General features: G+C 40.4%; 1 protein-coding gene and 1 pseudogene across 1 annotated transcript in view; one reads left to right on the forward strand and one right to left on the reverse strand.

Moving 5' to 3' along the window:
• epha7 (eph receptor A7) overlaps window positions 1-9,635 on the forward strand; it is a 318,329-nt gene that overhangs the window by 182,675 nt on the left and 126,019 nt on the right. The gene's annotated exons all lie outside the window — the stretch shown is intronic.
• Window positions 7,642-7,749, reverse strand: LOC119418770 (annotated as a pseudogene).

Below are 9,635 nucleotides of genomic sequence, written 5' to 3' on the forward strand. Positions count from 1 at the left end.
AGATTCTGACACTGTGGATCATAACATCTTGTGTCATAAACTCTCAGAAATTGGTTTCTCAGAACACACCATTGGTTGGTTCTCTAACTATCTCTCAGACCAATGTGTTCAACATAATGGTACTTCCTCCAGTTATTTAACAGTCAACAATGGTGTACCACAAAGCTCAGTCTTAGGACCCACCCTCTTTACAATCTACACAGGTAATGTAGGTCAGAGCATCCCTAATGCATCCATACATTTCTATGCTGATGACACAGTTGTTTATTGTCGAGCTAAAACTGTTGATAAGGCTTTCCAGCTTTTGAAATCTGCATTCAACATCATCCAGACAGATTTGTTTCACCTCAAACTTGTCCTAAATGCCGATAAAACCAAAGGGATATTTTTTTCAAACAGGAAGTTGGTCCCAGCAGTTCTTCATCTGATTTTATACTCAAATGGTGTCCCCATTGAGTTTGTTGATTCCTATAAATATTTGAGTATCTTGGTCGACTCACATCTCTCTTTTAAGCTCCATGTGGAAAACTTGGTAAAGAAACTGAAAGTTAAACTGGGTTTCTTTTTCAGAAACAGACCTGTCTAATCCTGAATGCTAGAAAACGCCTTGTATCTGTGACTTTCCTTCCCTCTATTGATTACGGTGACATTATTTACATGAACGCTCCTACAAGAACCCTGCAGATGTTGGATGCTGCAGATGTTGGATGTTGCAGATGTTGGATGCTGTCTATCATGGTGCACTAAGATTCATAACTGGCTGTGAACAAAAAAGGTTGAATCATGTCATCTGGACTTCGTTTTTTTGTTAAAAAGAAACGTTTCGCCCCTCATCCAAGAGGCTTCGTCAGTCTGAGGCCTAGCCATCTGGTATTACCCAGAAGCCACCCTGACTCTTGTGTTTCAAGCCTGCCTCAGATACCCCTGACTGGCTGTGATTACCGTACCCACCACTGCACCCAGTATTCACTGGTTAACAGGACATCATTAACTTCACGCAGACTCTCTCACTGGTACATTTTCATCTTTAAATCACTTCTTGGTCTGCTGCCTTCATACATCTCCTCCTACATGTCTCTGCGTGAGTGCAGCTACAGCGTGCGCTCTCAGGACATTATTACCTGCAGTGTTCCCTCAATGAGGACTGAACTAGGCAAAAGGGCCTTCTCTTACTCCGCTCCTGTTTCCTGGAATATCTTACAAAAATATTTGAAGCTCTCGACCTTTGACCTCTCTAAGTGGCTTTAAGAATCTGTTGGACTCCTGGCAGGGTCCAATGCAGACATGTTCCTGTTTTTAGTTTTCTACATTTGACTTGTAATCTAACTGTTTTTGTTACTTTTTTTGCCATCTTATTTTAATTTGTAAAAAAAAATCTGAATGCCTCTTTTATGATTGTCTATTGTTGTTGTTGTTGTCATGTTGTCATCGTTCTTTGTTAAATCAGGTCTCTCCTGTAATTGAGTCCTCGAGGCTCAATGGGATTAACCTGTAGAAATACAGGTTGAATTAAAAAAATTCAGATGTTGGGGGAAATTGATGTATTATGAAAATGTCTGGTTGGATGAACTGAAGACATCCTGAGGTTCAGCTGGAGGCCAGTCCTCTGAGAGCAGCAGTGAACTTATCAGCTGTGACATTTGTGCACAGGTGGACAGAGTGAAGTCGAGACCCGGCAGGAAATTGTCCTGTGAAAAATTCTAGTCCAGCCCCGCTCTTCTATTCTCAGATCTTTTATTTAAAAAAAAGTTAGAACTAAACCGTTTTCTTCTTCCTGACTGGACAGAGAAATAAATCATGGAGGAAACGGAAATGAATTAGTTCTACGAAAAATGAATTTATATAAACTGTCAGAAGAAATATAAAGAGAAATAAAGAATCAGTTCAAGCCTTTAAATAAAGCTAAAGCCAGCTTTTGGGATGTGACTGGGTTTTGTACAGAACCAGTCCATGTCACACAGACGTCTTGACACGAACAATGTTCTTCACTCCATCTTTGATTCCTGGATGTTCTGCTGGGGAGGAACGGTTCCTCTGTGGCTTGCTCTTTTCTTTCTCATATAAACATATAATGCTCGTTATCCTGTGCACGTGTGGATAAATGTGGATAAACGAAACATCCTCGTTATCAGACTTTAATGCTTTTTTAGACAATAAAAATCCAAACCTCTAAAAAATAAAACTACAGTTACTGAAAGAAAAAGGTGAAATTAAAAAGCATTTTCAAGCTCAAATAAATAGAAAAAAAATTCATAAAAATTAAAGCCCATTTTCAGTTTCCATTTTTAAAAAATCCACTAATTTTAAACTAATAAGAGAAGATTGAAGAAAAAAACAGACTCTGTCCTCTTTCCTGATCCCTCTGAAATATGACATCATCAACAAACTAAGAACTGAGTTAGTGCGTGAACACAGACAGTCTGTGGGGAAATGGTTCCGTGCGTTGGAATGAGTTATGAGAAACCTCCACAATCTACAACTGGTGTTTCATTCTTCATCTTCCTGAAAGGCAAGAAAGCTCCACTCATCTGGTTCCTTCACCTCCGGCATGAAAACTGTTGGAGAAAATCTGTCTAACGCCGTTTACCCAAAAGAACCACGCTTGACGGCAGGAGAAGATTTGTAACCAACATTTTACCTACAAGGATCCATTCAAGACAGATTACATACATAGATACATGATGCACGTGCATGGAACATGTCATAGAAAAGAGCCCCGTGCTGCGTTTACGGCTCACTTCTATACCCTTATCAGTTCAGCTGAGCTCCCAGAGCTCAGGAGGTGTGGTTGAAGCTGCAGCCTGCTCAGCCCTGGCAGTGTCAAACTCACGGCCCTAAGGCCAAATACGGCCCTTATTAACATCTTTTCTAGCCCACAAGGGATATTTGACATGTAAGATAATTTTATTGCTCCTCATTTTGCTCACAAGCCGAGCAGACTTTAGTTATTGTAGACTTCTCATGACAGTTGCCCAACTTTGATGCCAAAAGAAATGTTTGAACTTATCAGTAATATTTGATTTTGATGCGGAAAGAGCAACAGAAAACATGAAATGAGTCTGATCAAACTCTTGCTGAGGAAACTGCGACCAAAAAAGATGTCTGATATCTGAATGTCTGAACTGGCACTTGGGTTGACCCAAGTTTGAAATTTTGGCCCCATTTTGTAACCGAGTTTGACATCCTTTGTTCTCAGAGCAAAGGAAGAGAACATTCTCAGCCATAGGAATTCAAATATCCAGAACAACTTGATCAGAGTCCCTGACAAAAACTACAACCCAAAGCCAAGTCAGCTGACCTATTACCTATTATATTACCTCTTATTTGCCTATTATTTACTTATTAACTATTATATTACCTCTTATTTACCTATTATTTGCCTATTATTTACTTATTATTTAACTATCATTTAACTATTATTTAACTATTATTTACTTATTATTAACTATTATTTACTCATTATTTACTTATTATTTACCTATTATTTACCTATTACTTACTTATTATTTAACAATTGTTTGCTTATGACCTTGTGTAACTGGGACCCTGTGTACGTAATTTCGCTCCACCACATGTACCACATGAGGTGCGAATGACAATAAAGAAACTCTGACTCTGATTTATTATTTACTTATTATTTACCTATTACTTACTTATTATTTAACCATTGTTTGCTTATTATTTACCCATTTTCAACAAGTGGCAGGATTGTCCCAAAGCCAAGCTGCCATTGTAGTCAGTGGAAAGTTCACTACAGGAAACAAAGAGGCAAGAAAATAAAACGTGATCACCCTCTCCTCCTCACATGTACTGTGTGAACACCATTCTGTTCATCTGCTACTACTGGATTTACGTGGAGCTATACTCTTTATGGTCCCATCATAGAATTTATTATTATTACATAGCTAAATGAGCCATTTTTTACATTTAAATGACAAGAATCTGAAGAAAGTTGTTCTCAGTGTTGGACCCGGTCTCTGGGCTCGGTCATGTCAGTCGTCATGATCAGAATCCACATCCGACAAAGAGTCCTAATATCCAACTAGGTTTGGACCAGCATGGTTCCACCACGACGTGTTCTGGTATTTCTTCAAGTCTGACCTCAAGTCTTCTGCCTCCATGTCCCTGAGCGTGCACGTGGCCGTGTCCTGCTCTCATCATCTTACCAACCAAAGACTCACCACATCAGGATTTTTGCACAAAAAATGTGAAAACAATTCACTTTGAAATCAGAGCAATGGGACGCTGACATGTTTTATGGAAGTGTTGGAAAGAAAATGTGAAAACTTGTTGTTATTTGTATATTTGATTTGTATTTGACATTTAAATGTCCGTGGTTTGAAGTCACACACATTTTGTACAAATATTTATTTATTTATTTGTTTGTTTATGATTTTGTTCGGCTGCTCCTTCTTCAGGGGTCATCACAGTGAACTAACTCTCACAAAGACTTGGTGACTGTTTTTACTCCGGATGTCCTTCCTGACTCAGTCACAGCCCAGGGAGCTGCCATGTGGGACGCCCAGGAGAAAATTTGTTTAATTCTAATTCATTTTTTTTTTCATGACATGAAAAATAGACTAAAAATAATAATAAAAGTTTTATACGTGACAGTTCAGGGCGTGAAAATAGTTTATATAATTCTTAGACATAGTTACGCAGGAGTTCAGGATCCAAGTTTAACAAAGATGTAAATGAACGCCTTTCTCAGAACCAGCACAAAGTCTCGTCCCTACACTCTGACCATGAGCACAAAGATAAGATACAATTATTTATGTTTCCAGTACCCAGCAGGGAGGACCCCCCCCAGCCACTGCCTCTATGTCCCAACAAACTGAGAGGCACTTCACCTCCTCCCACGGGCTCGTCTGTTATTGATGGATGTAGATCAGACACATTTTCCTACAAACCAAGAAGAAGTCGTCAGCCCTGATTTGTTGGACAGACTCAGAAACATTATTCGTTGTTTGATTTAGTTTTACTGCCGAAGAAGAAGCACGGTGCAGACTGTTAGTCTGGAGACTGGGCCAACTCTTCAACAATAACAACACAATACATATTTGTCATCATGCACAGCTAAATTAAAACAAACAAACAACTCAATATATATTTATCATCATGCACAGCTAAATTCAAACAAACAACAACAATAACACAGTATATATATTTGTCGTAATGCACGGCCAAATTAAAAACAAACAAACAACAACACTATATATATTTGTCATCATACACAGCTAAATTAAAACAAACAAACAACTCAATATATATTTATCATGATGCACAGCTAAATTAAAACAAACAAACAACAACAACACAATATATTTATCATCATACACGGCTAAATGAAAACAAACAACAATAACAACACAATACATATTTATCATCGTACAGAGCTAAATTAAAACAAACAACAACACAATATATATTTATCATCGTACAGAGCTAAATTAAAACAAACAAACAACAACAACACAATATATATTTGTTACAGATGTGTCTGTGTCGCCCAGCAGACCACACTTCCTCCAACAGTCACCAGTATCGTCACGCCCAGAAGAAAAACCTTCCATGGAGTTGAACAGAATCTTTTGTTGTTTCCATGAAACTCGTGTGAGTTGTTCTGAGGAGAGTTAATGCAGGAGCTGCAGAGACGACAGCTCTCACTCCTGCTCATGGGTCAGCACAACTCTGATAAGAAATAAAAGTTACCACCTTTATTTATGTTTGTAGCTCTTTTTGACCCCCCCCCCCCCCCCCCCACACACACACACACACACACACACGTTCTCCTCGGTGAGTCTGGCTGTAAACTTTCCAAGTGAAACTTTGGGGCCCATGGGGGCCAGTCCTGAAGAAGGACAGTATCGGTTCCTTTGTGGAGCGGAGGTGATGTGGGTTCAGAGCTGAGAGCGGCCTTTGTCTCCCCCAGCAGCTGATCACTCAGCACAGTTTCGGCTGAGGGGGGGTCCTGCGTCAGTGAGAAATCAGACTGGAGCTTTTAGCGCTGCTAACAGCTTCTGCCTGACGCTTCGTAATAAATCACAGTTATGAACGTGATGGAAACAGATTGTTGTGAGCAGCCACTTGTAACAAACCAACTCTGAAACTGTTCTCATCGTGTGAAAAGGTTTTCTTAACTCTGCCGCAGCAGCAGCTCGCCGTCTCTCTCTTGACTTCAGCAGACATTAATCACAATTAGCTGAGCTCGTGCACATCTGCAGGAGATGGAAACGAAAGGCTGCTGCCCGGAGGTCAGTCATTTTAAGGGTCAGTGATGTGCGTGAGCTGTAAAATCCTGTTCTGTGACAAACCTGCTGCGGTGCGTTCAGGTCAGCTGGGAATTCACACACCCAGCTGTAGGAATGGGTGTCTGCTTCACTCGCAACACCCTGCCATGTGCTCTTTGTCTCAGGATAAATACATGAAGTGAGCTGATGACAGACATCTGAGTGATGGCAGAGCTCACCTCTGATGTCACACACACACACACACACACACACACACACACACACACACACACAATTGCAGCAACCAGGGGCGATTCTAGGATGTGACCTTTAGGGTGTCCTGACTGTGGCTCTTGGCTTGAACAACACACCCCACGGTGTGGAGAAAAGATTTGTAGGTGCAATCATCCAGGACTGTCCAGATGATTGAACAGTTTTTGTATTTATCTTCCTGTATGATTGAGCTTAAAACCCTTTTCCTGAACACAGGTGTGTAGGCCAGGTGTCCGCAGGTTGTTTCTGTGAGGCCCTGCTGGCCTTGTGGCCTTGAACTTTTCCTTGTTAAGCTGTTGATGGATTGTTTTGGACAGATGGTCCTTCTTTTCATGTGTAAAGAGTTTCTGTGAATTCCACAGCGGTCAGTCTTTGAACACATCACTGAGCTGCTATTTATAAGACAGACCTGGTTGGCAGGCCTCAGACTACGATGGAGCTTTAGGGCCACGCTAAGAAAAATAAATTAAAAAACATAAAATTACAAGAATAAAGTTGAATAAAGTCTCAATAGCTCTCGTTTATGCATTTATTCTTTTTCTTGAGGCGGATCCATGACACGACCTGTCAATCGATCCAGTAGGCGTGTCAGCAAATGACCAATCTGAAGCTAAATGAGTTGTAATATTATGGGGTTTACCACATTTTAACTGTAGTAAAATGAAGATTGTTGAGCATCTTGTTGGTACTGGTTTTACTAGTAAGGAGCTAGTTAATGTGTTAGCACAGCAGCATCAGATTATTATCAGTATCAGGACTTGAGCCTGCGTACAGTCAGGTGGCAGCTCTGATGGGCTGCAGCGGCTCTCTGCAGGTATCGAGCATTTCGCTTCGGATTGGTCATTTGCTGACACGCCTACTGGATTGATTGACAGGTCGCATCATGGATCTGACTCATGGAGGCAAAAATAAATAAATAAATAAAGGAGAGCTGGAAAAAAAAGTCCTGTACGATATTATTCTCGTAATTTTATGGCTTTTTTAATTTTTTTCTTAGCGTGGCCCTAAAGCTCCATCATATCAGACTGATGACGTCTTTCGAATGAAAGACAAAATGTCTCTCCCAAAAAGAAACTGCCCAGATGACAAGACCTTTAACCTTTTGGTACCCCATGGTGAGGTTTGTGAAAAGTGCAAAAGTTTTCAGCACCTGGTATTCCCAGGCGGTGTCCCATCCAAGTACTAACCAGGCCCGATCCTGCTTAGCTTCTGAGATCAGGCGTGTCCAGGATGGACGGCCATAAACGAGAAACTCTGTCACAAGTAGGACTTTTAAAGGATCACGGAAAACAAAGACTAAACTTATGAACGAGAAGTTACAACATTTATCTACATTAAAAACACGCTAAACAAACACAACTAGCTTTAAGCATTAACCTTTAATTTAACCATTAACCTCTGAGTGCACAGTGTTTGTAATGCAAAGCTCCGACAATGTTGTCGGAGAAAAAGGGGGTGGAGCTCCTGCAGTTAAGGGGCGTTTACCTTCCGGACAAATTGAGGTGGCCGATAGGTCAGCTGCTGACTGGTTTGATTGACAGGTGGCATTGAGGACATGACTTGTGCAAAAAACAAATCATAGATTTTACTGGCCCGTTTAAGAGTGTCATAATTTATTCCATATTTATTCCATATTTATTCAATATCTTCTGTTTGTCTCGGACAACCTCGAGGCTAGCTCTGGTTGTCCGAGACAAACATAAGAGCGTAGAGTCTGCTCACTGGAGCACATGGAGCAGCTTTAAAGTTTGGGAGCAAACAGGACAAACATGTTGCCACTCCAGGCAATTCATTCATTCAACCTTTATTTCTACAGGTAAATCCCATTGAGCCTCGAGGACTCATTTACAAGAGAGACCTGGTTTAACAAAGAATGATGACAACAATGGACAACAGCAACAAGAATAGACAGTTATAAAAGAGGAATACATGTTTTTTGTTTTTTTTACAAATTAAAATAAGATGGCAAAAAAAGTAACAAAAAACAGTTAGATTCTAAGGTGAATATAGAAAACTAAAAACAGGAACATGTCTGCATTGGTCCCTGCCAGGAGTCCAACAGATTCTTAAAGACACTTAGAGAGGTCAAGGTCGAGAGCTTCAAATCTTTTTACAAGATATTCCAAGAAACAGGAGCGGAGTAGGAGAAGGCCCTTTTGCCTAGTTCAGTCCTCACTGAGGGAACACTGCAGGTAATAATGTCCTGAGAGCGCACGCTGTAGCTGCACTCACACAGAGACATGTAGGAGGAGATGTATGAAGGCAGCAGACCAAGAAGTGATTTAAAGATGAAAATGTACCAGTGAGAGAGTCTGCGTGAAGTTAATGGTGACCAGTTAACCAGTGAATACTGGGTGCAGTGGTGGGTACGATAATCACAGCCAGTTATGAATCTTAGTGCACCATGATAGACAGCATCCAACATCTGCAGCATCCAACATCTGCAGGGTTCTTGTAGGAGCGTTCATGTAAATAATATCACCATAATCAATCGAGGGAAGGAAAGTCACAGATACAAGGTGTTTTCTAGCATTCAGGGTTAGACAGGATCTGTTTCTGAAAAAGAAACCCAGTTTAACTTTCAGTTTCTTTACCAAGTTTTCCACATGGAGCTTTAAAGAGAGATGTGAGTCGACTAAGATACCCAAATATTTATAGGAATCAACAAACTCAATGGGGACACCATTTGAGGATAAAATCAGAGGAAGAACTGCTGGGACCAACTTCCTGTTTGAAAAAAGCATCCCTTTGGTTTTGTCGGCATTTAGGACAAGTTTGAGGCGAAACAAATCTGTCTGGATGATGTTGAATGCAGATTTCAAAAGCTGGAAAGCCTTTGCAACTGTTTTAGCTCGACAATAAACAACTGTGTCGTCAGCATATAAATGTATGGATGCATTAGGGATGTTTTTACCTACATTATGTATGTAGATTGTAAAGAGGGTGGGTCCTAAGACTGAGCCTTGTGGTACACCATTGTTGACTGTTAAATAACTGGAGGAAGTACCATTATGTTGAACACATTGCCTCCGGTCTGAAAGATAGTTAGAAAACCAACCAATGGTGTGATCTGAGAAACCAGTTCCTGAGAGTTTATGACACAAGATGTTATGATCCACAGTGTCAGAATCT

Source organism: Nematolebias whitei, chromosome 12, assembly GCF_014905685.2.
Source record: "Nematolebias whitei isolate Nwh7 chromosome 12, NemWhi1, whole genome shotgun sequence".
In the NCBI taxonomy this organism is placed as follows: Eukaryota; Metazoa; Chordata; class Actinopteri; order Cyprinodontiformes; family Rivulidae; genus Nematolebias; species Nematolebias whitei.